Here is a 12,488-nt window from a genome sequence, read left to right as displayed (position 1 = left end):
ATTCTCACTTGAATAGCAAAGGCTATTAAAGACCAAGGGAACAAGCTCAGCCAAGACCTGCTGAGCAGACGCCCAAGCTGCCCACTTCTCGGAGGTCTCCTCTTGTGCCCGCAGTGGTTGTGTCTGCTGGCGCTCGCAAGGTTCCTGCCAAGACAATGCTGCCTGTAAAACCTTCAGGCTTTACATGTTGCTCCTCTGATCTGGAAGACTGACTCAGCAAACAACACAACCATCCAGGACATCAGTATATGCAGCGCCTGGTCCCTCCTGCCTCTCTTTCTGCAAAAAACAGTCACAGGAGAAAGTGCTGGAAAGCAGGCTCACATTCAACCTGTGCAGCAGCAAATCCCCCGCGGGCTAGAGGGGAACTTCTTCCTCGACGTACCCGTTTTCTTTTGGCTAAGTCTGAAAAGCAAGTCTCTTGTGACTGGCCAGACTAAGCCTTTCCTGCTGCCTTAGCACGCCCTGATCTCCAAACACAGTAACAACGGATAATAAAAGCTTGCCTTTTCTCCTTACTGCCGGTTGGGACCATCCACTGCCTGCTTGGAAATCAGGGGTGCACGTGTGCTACTGCTTCGGTTATAAGGTAGGAAGATGCTTGTTTGTATTTCAGAGCCTTGCAAGTATTCATTTAGGGAGTTATCACCATGAGCATGGCTAAGCTGGCTGCTTGGCTTACAGCTGTACGGGGCACAGACAAAAATTGCTCTCAGGCTTGTCCTCTTGCTCAGACATCTAATGAGGCAAAGTCACCGCAGCATGACTGCTTCTAGGGCAGCAGTCTTCTGCCTTGCTTTTGCCTCAGAAACTGGCTGCAGATAGGGGTGGGGTTGTTTTGCCACAGGGTTTGTGAGCCCAGCTTTGCCTCATCCCCCTCCTTCTTCAGCTTGCCTGGCTGTGGCTCCTCGTCCTCCTGCCAGGCTGGAGAGCAACGAGGGTGGTAACATCTGAAATGCGGGCACTTGTTCTCAGTTGCACCTGTCTCCTACGGGAGAGCTGAGAGACCTTGCTCACAGAAGACGGGCTAGGGAGAACACAAGGCAATCTACATTAGTCAGGTGGTAAGGGGCCAAAATTTCCACCACAGACCACCTCCTCCTGGGTGAAATGCTATTGCCAATGGTGAAAAGCCTCAGGTTTTTTTAAAGGCAAAACCAACAAGGAAACCAACAAAAAAAAAGCTGGATGATTTTTTTCCCCCTCAGCTGGGCTTGTTTTCCCCAGCCCTGGCCACTCTGCAAGGCGATGCTTGTCACCAATATGAGGGTGCAGGAGAGGGCCCAGAACAGGGATGTTGCAGGCAGCACATTTCTTGAGGCTCCCAGTAATGCAGTCGCTGGGGATTGATCAAGAAATCGGGCAGTCGCCCAGAATTTCTATTTTTGCTCTCTCCCCAATTCCCATGACTCTTTTTTCCCTTTCTCTTTCTCCTCTGCCTGACTCCCCGCCTGTATTTCCTGACTCCTGTCTGTCTGTCCTGCAGCCTGTTCCTATGTTTTCCTTTCCCCACACCTCTCTCCCCCGCTCCCTGGCCTTCTCCTTCCTCTGTCACCGCGTCCTGGCCGCCTGTTTCCCCTCTGTGCTGCCGCCTGTCCCCTCTCTCCCGCCTGTATCCCCCGCTCGGCTGGCCCTGCTGCTCTCGGGGCCTGCGGGGGGGCGGTTCCCGCCCAGGGTCGGGCGGCAGGAGGGCGCGCCCCGGGGCATGCTGGGAGCTGTAGGCCTGGGGCAGGGGCTGGGGCCGGGGCAACATGGCCGCCCGGCAAGCTCACAAGCTGTGAGGCACCCGTGGATTCCCTGAGGTGGAAGGCAGTCGAGTGAGTGGGGCTGCAGCAGAGGGAGGGAGGCAGCGAGGGAGGGAGGGATGGACAGACCGAGAGAGACAGAAGTGCCTGAGCTGTGCCATGTGCGTGGCAGTGCAGAGAGCAGGAACTGCGGTGAGTCCTGGGCCCCTGGGATCCTGTCACCCCTCTTCCGCACCCCAGTCCCTCCTGAAACCCCTCTTCCCTTTCCCTCTGTGGATTCTGTGGTGGGATATGTAGGTACATATGTATTTATGTGTATGTATGTAATTTATATTATACATAGACATAATACAAATCTTATAACATGAAATACTTGTTTATACATACTTTAATATTTATAAGTATAGAATAGTAGTATTTTACAGAAAAAATACACTGTTCTGTATGTAAGCTATGCCCGGCCCAGCTCAGCCACCCACGGGGTGGGCAGGGGCTGCATTAACAACCCCACACTCCCTCCCGCTGAGCAAATGCCCGCAGGCAGAGAGAGGTGCTGCAAAGGCAACACCCAACTCTTTTAATGAATTTTAATTAGTATTTTCTCCCCCGGAGTGCCCCAGGTCCTCTGCACAAGCTTCTAACAGGGTCACTTGGTCCTGCAGTCTGTGTCTTCCGAGTCAGTGTGAAAACTGTCAGCGTGGCACGGAAGCAGAGTGGAAAAGGTGCCTGCAGAGGTCCAGGGCGTGAGGTCGCGGGGGCCCTTAGGGAGCACAAGAACCTGAGGAGCAGGGAACGCTCCTGGGACAGTTCAATTTCTGGGCAGTGCTGAATCACAGTCAGACCTTCCAGGTGTAGGTACATGGATATAGAGGGAGGGGAATTGTAGGAGAGGAGAAGAAATGTGCTTAGCTGGGGAGCAGCTTCCCTGCCAAAGGGCTATAGGCAGCCCTGTCCTTGAGCGCGTGCCACGCCGGCCTTTCTTCTGCTTTAACTTCCAAACAGCATATGCCTGGGCAGCTGTTCTTTTTCTCCTTCCTTTTGGGTTTAAGTTTCAGCGGCTACAACCGCCGCAGTTGAAGCTAAAACCAGCTTGAGTGTCTGGACTGCAAGTGCATACAATGGCCACATCCTGTAGTAGGCACTACTCCTGGCCTGCTGGTGAAAGACTCGAAATCCTGGTCCGTCTGAGGACTCTGTTGTTGCTGGTAGCGAGTAGTGACAGGGAGGCCGTTCTGTTTCAGTGGCTTTCTAGAGAAGGCAACAAGACGTAATACCAACACAATTGGGTCTTGTGACTGTGGAAGCAGGCTAGAAGACCTGGCCCAACTCTTTGCTGAAGCTTCTGGTAGCTGATTCTTCCTTTCCTTTACTTGCAGCCAAATGAGGTAGAGCAGGGTAAGACTGTCTTGACCACGATAGGTCTAAAGACCTCGCAGGGCAGCCAGAAGGAAGCTGTTGAATGAGGCCTTTGCTGTGGCACTACTCTGTCAGTAGTCAAATGCTAGAGAGGAGAAGGCAGCTCACAAGCAGGGGATGGTGCTGGGCCGGTGGGTCATGGGCAGCTGTAGTCGTTGGCTATGTCCATGTTGGCCTCCCTCTGCACAAAAACCTGCAGCTGGACCCTAAAAGTGAGGTTTGCAGTCCTAACTCTAAGTCTTTGATGTTAAAAGAGGTGTTTGGGTGTTTTAAAGTGAGATTTGGGGACCTGAAAATGAGGCACTGAGCGTTAAAAGAGGCGTTTGGACCCTGAAAGTTTGGCTTTGAGTGTTAAAACTGAGGCTTTGAGTGTTAAAAGAGGGCTTTAGGTCCTAAAAGTGAGGGTTTGGCTGTTAGAAATGAGGCATTGAATTTTAAAACCAAGGTTTGGACCCTAGCAGTGAGGTTTGCAGTCCTAACTCTAAGGCTTTGAGCATTAAAAGAGGGGTTTGGGTGCTTTAAAGTGAGTCTTTGGGTGCTGAAAATGAGGCTTTGAGCCTTAAAAGAGGGCTTTGGGCATTAATAATGATGGTTTGGTACCTGAAAGTGAAGGCCTGGATGCTAAAAGCAGGGGGTTTCTGACCTAAAAATGAGGCACTGAGCATTAAAAGAGGGGTTTGGACCCTGAAAGTGAAGGTTTGGATGATAAAAATGAGTTTTTGAAGCTTAATAGAGGGGTTTGGACGCTAAAAATTACTATTTGGAACAAAACAATGATGGTTTGACCATAAAAAGTCCAAGTTCGATGCTAGAAGCAGAGGGTTTGGGACCTAAAAATGAGGCAGTGAGCGTTAAAAGAGGGGTTTGGACCCTGAAAGTGAAGGTTTGGATGATAAAAATGAGTTTTTGAAGCTTAATAGAGGGGTTTGGACTCTAAAAATTACTATTTGGAACAAAACAATGATGGTTTGACCATAAAAAGTCCAAGTTCGATGCTAGAAGCAGAGGGTTTGGGACCTAAAATTGAGGCAGTGAGCGTTAAAAGAGGGGTTTGGGTAATAGAAGTAAGGGTTTGGAATTTTAAAAAGAGGGTTTGTCCCTGAAAAGGAGGGGTTTGGACCCTAGCAGTGAGGTTTGCACTCCTAACTCTAAGTCTTTGATGTTAAAAGAGGTGTTTGGGTGTTTTAAAGTGAGATTTGGGGACCTGAAAATGAGGCACTGAGCGTTAAAAGAGGGGTTTGGACCCTGAAAGTTTGGCTTTGAGTGTTAAAACTGAGGCTTTGAGTGTTAAAAGAGGGCTTTAGGTCCTAAAAGTGAGGGTTTGGCTGTTAAAAATGAGGCACTGAGCTTTAAGAGAGAGGTTTGGACCCTAGCAGTGAGGTTTGTGGTCCTAACTATAAGGCTTTGAGCATTAAAAGAGGGGTTTGGGTGTTTTAAAGTGAGTCTTTGGGTGCTGAAAATGAGGCTTTGAGCCTTAAAAGAGGGCTTTGGGCATTAATAATGATGGTTTGGTTCCTGAAAGTGAAGGCCTGGATGCTAAAAGCAAGGGTTTCTGACCTAAAAATGAGGCACTGAGCATTAAAAGAGGGGTTTGGACCCTGAAAGTGAAGGTTTGGATGATAAAAATGAGGCTTTGAGGCTTAAAAACGAGGGGCTGGACTCTAAAAGTCATGATTTGTACTAGAACGAGAGTTTGACAATTAAAAGTCCGGGTTCAGTGCTAAGAGTGAGGGTTTGGGACCTAAAAATGAGGCACTGAGCGTTAAAAGAGAGGTTTGGACCCTGAAAGTGCGGCTTTGGGTGTTAAAACCGAGGCTTTGGGAGTTAAAAGAGGGCTTTAAGGCCTAAAAGTGAGGGTTTGCTGTTAAAAATGAGGCTTTGAGCGTTAAAACCGGTTTGGCCCCTGAAAGTGAGATTTGCAGTCTTACTCTAAAAGGCTTTGAGGTTAAAAGAGGCTTTGGGTGCTTTAAAGTGCGTCTTTGGGAGGTATAAATGAGGCATTGAGCATTAAAAGAGGGGTTTGGTGCTTTAAAGTAAGTCCTTGGGACGTGAAAATGAGGGTTTGTCCCTGAAAAGGAGGGGTTTGGACCCTAAAAGTGAGGTTTGCAGTCTTAACTACAAGTCTTGGATGCTAAAAGCAGGGGGTTTCTGACCTAAAAATGAGGCACTGAGCATTAAAAGAGGGGTTTGGACCCTGAAAGTGAAGGTTTGGATGATAAAAATGACTTTTTGAAGCTTAATAGAGGGGTTTGGACGCTAAAAATTACTATTTGGAACAAAACAATGATGGTTTGACCATAAAAAGTCCAAGTTCGATGCTAAAAATGAGGGTTTGGGACCTAAAAAAAAGGCAGTGAGCGTTAAAAGAGGGGTTTGGGTAATAGAAGTAAGGGTTTGGAATTTTAAAAAGAGGGTTTGTCCCTGAAAAGGAGGGGTTTGGACCCTAAAAGTGAGGTTTGCAGTCCTAACTCTAAGTCTTTGATGTTAAAAGATGAGTTTGGGTGTTTTAAAGTGAGTTTTGGGGACCTGGAAATGAGGCACTGAGCATTAAAAGAGGCGTTTGGACCCTGAAAGTTTGGCTTTGAGTGTTAAAACTGAGGCTTTGAGTGTTAAAAGAGGGCTTTAGGTCCTAAAAGTGAGGGTTTGGCTGTTAGAAATGAGGCATTGAATTTTAAAACCAAGGTTTGGACCCTAGCAGTGAGGTTTGCAGTCCTAACTATAAGGCTTTGAGCATTAAAAGAGGGGTTTGGGTGTTTTAAAGTGAGTCTTTGGGTGCTGAAAATGAGGCTTTGAGCCTTAAAAGAGGGCTTTGGGCATTAATAATGATGTTTTGGTACCTGAAAGTGAAGGCCTGGATGCTAAAAGCAGGGGGTTTCTGACCTAAAAATGAGGCACTGAGCATTAAAAGAGGGGTTTGGACCCTGAAAGTGAAGGTTTGGATGATAAAAATGACTTTTTGAAGCTTAATAGAGGGGTTTGGACTCTAAAAATTACTATTTGGAACAAAACAATGATGGTTTGACCATAAAAAGTCCAAGTTCGATGCTAGAAGCAGAGGGTTTGGGACCTAAAAATGAGGCAGTGAGCGTTAAAAGAGGGGTTTGGGTAATAGAAGTAAGGGTTTGGAATTTTAAAAAGAGGGTTTGTCCCTGAAAAGGAGGGGTTTGGACCCTAGCAGTGAGGTTTGCACTCCTAACTCTAAGTCTTTGATGTTAAAAGAGGTGTTTGGGTGTTTTAAAGTGAGATTTGGGGACCTGAAAATGAGGCACTGAGCGTTAAAAGAGGGGTTTGGACCCTGAAAGTTTGGCTTTGAGTGTTAAAACTGAGGCTTTGAGTGTTAAAAGAGGGCTTTAGGTCCTAAAAGTGAGGGTTTGCTGTTAGAAATGAGGCATTGAATTTTAAAACCAAGGTTTGGACCCTAGCAGTGAGGTTTGCAGTCCTAACTCTAAGGCTTTGAGCATTAAAAGAGGGGTTTGGGTGCTTTAAAGTGAGTCTTTGGGTGCTGAAAATGAGGCTTTGAGCCTTAAAAGAGGGCTTTGGGCATTAATAATGATGTTTTGGTACCTGAAAGTGAAGGCCTGGATGCTAAAAGCAGGGGGTTTCTGACCTAAAAATGAGGCACTGAGCATTAAAAGAGGGGTTTGGACCCTGAAAGTGAAGGTTTGGATGATAAAAATGAGTTTTTGAGGCTTAAAAACGAGGGGCTGGACTCTAAAAGTCATGATTTGTACTAGAACGAGAGTTTGACAATTAAAAGTCCGGGTTCAGTGCTAAGAGTGAGGGTTTGGGACCTAAAAATGAGGCACTGAGCGTTAAAAGAGAGGTTTGGACCCTGAAAGTGCGGCTTTGGGTGTTAAAACCGAGGCTTTGGGAGTTAAAAGAGGGCTTTAAGGCCTAAAAGTGAGGGTTTGCTGTTAAAAATGAGGCTTTGAGCGTTAAAACCGGTTTGGCCCCTGAAAGTGAGATTTGCAGTCTTACTCTAAAAGGCTTTGAGGTTAAAAGAGGCTTTGGGTGCTTTAAAGTGCGTCTTTGGGAGGTATAAATGAGGCATTGAGCATTAAAAGAGGGGTTTGGGCAAAGAAAGTGAGGTTTTGGCTGTTAAAAGTGAAGCTTTGAGCATAAAAGAGGGCTTTGGACCCTAGCATTGTGGTTTGCAGCCCTAACTATAAGGCTTTGAGCATTAAAAGACGGGTTTGGGTGCTTTAAAGTAAGTCCTTGGGACCTGAAAATGAGGGTATGTCCCTAAAAAGGAGGGGTTTGGACCCTAAAAGTGAGGTTTGCAGTCCTAACTCTAAGTCTTTGATGTTAAAAGAGGTGTTTGGGTGTTTTAAAGTGAGTTTTGGGGACCTGGAAATGAGGCACTGAGCGTTAAAAGAGGGGTTTGGACCCTGAAAGTTTGGCTTTGAGTGTTAAAACTGAGGCTTTGAGTTGTAAAAGAGGGCTTTAGGTCCTAAAAGTGAGGGTTTGGCTGTTAGAAATGAGGCATTGAATTTTAAAACCAAGGTTTGGACCCTAGCAGTGAGGTTTGCAGTCCTAACTATAAGGCTTTGAGCATTAAAAGAGGGGTTTGGGTGCTTTAAAGTAAGTCCTTGGGACGTGAAAATGAGGGTATGTCCCTAAAAAGGAGGGGTTTGGACCCTAAAAGTGAGGTTTGCAGTCCTAACTATAAGTCTTGGATGCTAAAAGCAGGGGGGTTCTGACCTAAAAATGAGGCACTGAGCATTAAGAGGGGTTTGAACCCTGAAAGTGAAGGTTTGGATGATAAAAATGACTTTTTGAAGCTTAATAGAGGGGTTTGGACTCTAAAAATTACTATTTGGAACAAAACAATGATGGTTTGACCATAAAAAGTCCAAGTTCGATGCTAGAAGCAGAGGGTTTGGGACCTAAAAATGAGGCAGTGAGCGTGAAAAGAGGGGTTTGGGTAATAGAAGTAAGGGTTTGGAATTTTAAAAAGAGGGTTTGTCCCTGAAAAGGAGGGGTTTGGACCCTAAAAGTGAGGTTTGCACTCCTAACTCTAAGTCTTTGATGTTAAAAGAGGTGTTTGGGTGTTTTAAAGTGAGATTTGGGGACCTGGAAATGAGGCACTGAGCGTTAAAAGAGGCGTTTGGACCCTGGAAGTGCGGCTTTGGGTGTTAAAACCGAGGCTTTGGGAGTTAAAAGAGGGCTTTAGGTCCTAAAAGTGAGGGTTTGCTGTTAAAAATGAGGCTTTGAGCGTTAAAACCGTGTTGGCCCCTGAAAGTGAGATTTGCAGTCTTACTCTAAAAGGCTTTGAGGTTAAAAGAGGCTTTGGGTGCTTTAAAGTGCGTCTTTGGGAGGTATAAATGAGGCATTGAGCATTAAAAGAGGGGTTTGGGCAAAGAAAGTGAGGTTTTGGCTGTTAAAAATGAAGCTTTGAGCATAAAAGAGGGCTTTGGACCCTAGCATTGTGGTTTGCGGCCCTAACTATAAGGCTTTGAGCATTAAAAGAGGGGTTTGGGTGCTTTAAAGTAAGTCCTTGGGACATGAAAATGAGGGTATGTCCCTAAAAAGGAGGGGTTTGGACCCTAAAAGTGAGGTTTGCAGTCCTAACTCTTAAGTCTTTGATGTTAAAAGAGGTGTTTGGGTGTTTTAAAGTGAGATTTGGGGACCTGGAAATGAGGCACTGAGCGTTAAAAGAGGCGTTTGGACCCTGAAAGTTTGGCTTTGAGTGTTAAAACTGAGGCTTTGAGTGTTAAGAGAGGGCTTTAGGTCCTAAAAGTGAGGGTTTGGCTGTTAGAAATGAGGCATTGAATTTTAAAACCAAGGTTTGGACCCTAGCAGTGAGGTTTGCAGTCCTAACTCTAAGGCTTTGATGTTAAAAGAGGGGTTTGGGTGTTTTAAAGTGAGTCTTTGGGTGCTGAAAATGAGGCTTTGAGCCTTAAAAGAGGGCTTTGGGCATTAATAATGATGGTTTGGTTCCTGAAAGTGAAGGCCTGGATGCTAAAAGCAAGGGTTTCTGACCTAAAAATGAGGCACTGAGCATTAAAAGAGGGGTTTGGACCCTGAAAGTGTAGGTTTGGATGATAAAAATGAGGCTTTGAGACTTAAAATCGAGGGGCTGGACTCTAAAAGTCATGATTTGTACTAGAACGAGAGTTTGACAATTAAAAGTCCGGGTTCAGTGCTAAGAGTGAGGGTTTGGGACCTAAAAATGAGGCACTGAGCGTTAAAAGAGAGGTTTGGACCCTGAAAGTGCGGCTTTGGGTGTTAAAACCGAGGCTTTGGGAGTTAAAAGAGGGCTTTAAGGCCTAAAAGTGAGGGTTTGCTGTTAAAAATGAGGCTTTGAGCGTTAAAACCGGTTTGGCCCCTGAAAGTGAGATTTGCAGTCTTACTCTAAAAGGCTTTGAGGTTAAAAGAGGCTTTGGGTGCTTTAAAGTGCGTCTTTGGGAGGTATAAATGAGGCATTGAGCATTAAAAGAGGGGTTTGGGCAAAGAAAGTGAGGTTTTGGCTGTTAAAAGTGAAGCTTTGAGCATAAAAGAGGGCTTTGGACCCTAGCATTGTGGTTTGCGGCCCTAACTATAAGGCTTTGAGCATTAAAAGAGGGGTTTGGGTGCTTTAAAGTAAGTCCTTGGGACATGAAAATGAGGGTATGTCCCTAAAAAGGAGGGGTTTGGACCCTAAAAGTGAGGTTTGCAGTCCTAACTCTAAGTCTTTGATGTTAAAAGAGGTGTTTGGGTGTTTTAAAGTGAGATTTGGGGACCTGGAAATGAGGCACTGAGCGTTAAAAGAGGGGTTTGGACCCTGAAAGTTTGGCTTTGAGTGTTAAAACTGAGGCTTTGAGTTGTAAAAGAGGGCTTTAGGTCCTAAAAGTGAGGGTTTGGCTGTTAGAAATGAGGCATTGAATTTTAAAACCAAGGTTTGGACCCTAGCAGTGAGGTTTGCAGTCCTAACTATAAGGCTTTGAGCATTAAAAGAGGGGTTTGGGTGCTTTAAAGTAAGTCCTTGGGACGTGAAAATGAGGGTATGTCCCTAAAAAGGAGGGGTTTGGACCCTAAAAGTGAGGTTTGCAGTCCTAACTATAAGTCTTGGATGCTAAAAGCAGGGGGGTTCTGACCTAAAAATGAGGCACTGAGCATTAAGAGGGGTTTGAACCCTGAAAGTGAAGGTTTGGATGATAAAAATGAGTTTTTGAAGCTTAATAGAGGGGTTTGGACTCTAAAAATTACTATTTGGAACAAAACAATGATGGTTTGACCATAAAAAGTCCAAGTTCGATGCTAGAAGCAGAGGGTTTGGGACCTAAAAATGAGGCAGTGAGCGTGAAAAGAGGGGTTTGGGTAATAGAAGTAAGGGTTTGGAATTTTAAAAAGAGGGTTTGTCCCTGAAAAGGAGGGGTTTGGACCCTAAAAGTGAGGTTTGCACTCCTAACTCTAAGTCTTTGATGTTAAAAGAGGTGTTTGGGTGTTTTAAAGTGAGATTTGGGGACCTGGAAATGAGGCACTGAGCGTTAAAAGAGGCGTTTGGACCCTGGAAGTGCGGCTTTGGGTGTTAAAACCGAGGCTTTGGGAGTTAAAAGAGGGCTTTAGGTCTTGAAAGTGAGGGTTTGCTGTTAAAAATGAGGCTTTGAGCGTTAAAACCGGGTTGGCCCCTGAAAGTGAGATTTGCAGTCTTACTCTAAAAGGCTTTGAGGTTAAAAGAGGCTCTGGGTGCTTTAAAGTGCGTCTTTGGGAGGTATAAATGAGGCATTGAGCATTAAAAGAGGGGTTTGGGCAAAGAAAGTGAGGTTTTGGCTGTTAAAAATGAAGCTTTGAGCATAAAAGAGGGCTTTGGACCCTAGCATTGTGGTTTGCGGCCCTAACTATAAGGCTTTGAGCATTAAAAGAGGGGTTTGGGTGCTTTAAAGTAAGTCCTTGGGACATGAAAATGAGGGTATGTCCCTAAAAAGGAGGGGTTTGGACCCTAAAAGTGAGGTTTGCAGTCCTAACTCTTAAGTCTTTGATGTTAAAAGAGGTGTTTGGGTGTTTTAAAGTGAGATTTGGGGACCTGGAAATGAGGCACTGAGCGTTAAAAGAGGCGTTTGGACCCTGAAAGTTTGGCTTTGAGTGTTAAAACTGAGGCTTTGAGTGTTAAAAGAGGGCTTTAGGTCCTAAAAGTGAGGGTTTGGCTGTTAGAAATGAGGCATTGAATTTTAAAACCAAGGTTTGGACCCTAGCAGTGAGGTTTGCAGTCCTAACTCTAAGGCTTTGATGTTAAAAGAGGGGTTTGGGTGTTTTAAAGTGAGTCTTTGGGTGCTGAAAATGAGGCTTTGAGCCTTAAAAGAGGGCTTTGGGCATTAATAATGATGGTTTGGTTCCTGAAAGTGAAGGCCTGGATGCTAAAAGCAAGGGTTTCTGAACTAAAAATGAGGCACTGAGCATTAAAAGAGGGGTTTGGACCCTGAAAGTGTAGGTTTGGATGATAAAAATGAGGCTTTGAGACTTAAAATCGAGGGGCTGGACTCTAAAAGTCATGATTTGTACTAGAACGAGAGTTTGACAATTAAAAGTCCGGGTTCAGTGCTAAGAGTGAGTGTTTGGGAGCTAAAAATGAGGCACTGAGCGTTAAAAGAGAGGTTTGGACCCTGAAAGTGCGGCTTTGGGTGTTAAAACCGAGGCTTTGGGAGTTAAAAGAGGGCTTTAGGTCCTAAAAGTGAGGGTTTGCTGTTAAAAATGAGGCTTTGAGCGTTAAAACCGGTTTGGCCCCTGAAAGTGAGATTTGCAGTCTTACTCTAAAAGGCTTTGAGGTTAAAAGAGGCTTTGGGTGCTTTAAAGTGCGTCTTTGGGAGGTATAAATGAGGCATTGAGCATTAAAAGAGGGGTTTGGGCAAAGAAAGTGAGGTTTTGGCTGTTAAAAGTGAAGCTTTGAGCATAAAAGAGGGCTTTGGACCCTAGCATTGTGGTTTGCAGCCCTAACTATAAGGCTTTGAGCATTAAAAGAGGGGTTTGGGTGCTTTAAAGTAAGTCCTTGGGACATGAAAATGAGGGTATGTCCCTAAAAAGGAGGGGTTTGGACCCTAAAAGTGAGGTTTGCAGTCCTAACTCTAAGTCTTTGATGTTAAAAGAGGTGTTTGGGTGTTTTAAAGTGAGTTTTGGGGACCTGGAAATGAGGCACTGAGCGTTAAAAGAGGGGTTTGGACCCTGAAAGTTTGGCTTTGAGTGTTAAAACTGAGGCTTTGAGTTGTAAAAGAGGGCTTTAGGTCCTAAAAGTGAGGGTTTGGCTGTTAGAAATGAGGCATTGAATTTTAAAACCAAGGTTTGGACCCTAGCAGTGAGGTTTGCAGTCCTAACTATAAGGCTTTGAGCATTAAAAGAGGGGTTTGGGTGCTT

General features: G+C 45.3%; 1 protein-coding gene across 1 annotated transcript in view; it reads left to right on the top strand.

The window, feature by feature from the left end:
- LOC135310940 (protein ELYS-like) overlaps positions 1-12,488 on the top strand; it is a 188,327-nt gene that overhangs the window by 33,564 nt on the left and 142,275 nt on the right. The window lies entirely within an intron of this gene.

Source organism: Phalacrocorax carbo, unplaced genomic scaffold, assembly GCF_963921805.1.
Source record: "Phalacrocorax carbo unplaced genomic scaffold, bPhaCar2.1 SCAFFOLD_32, whole genome shotgun sequence".
Classification (NCBI taxonomy): Eukaryota; Metazoa; Chordata; class Aves; order Suliformes; family Phalacrocoracidae; genus Phalacrocorax; species Phalacrocorax carbo.
This window is presented reverse-complemented; position numbering and strand designations above follow the sequence as displayed.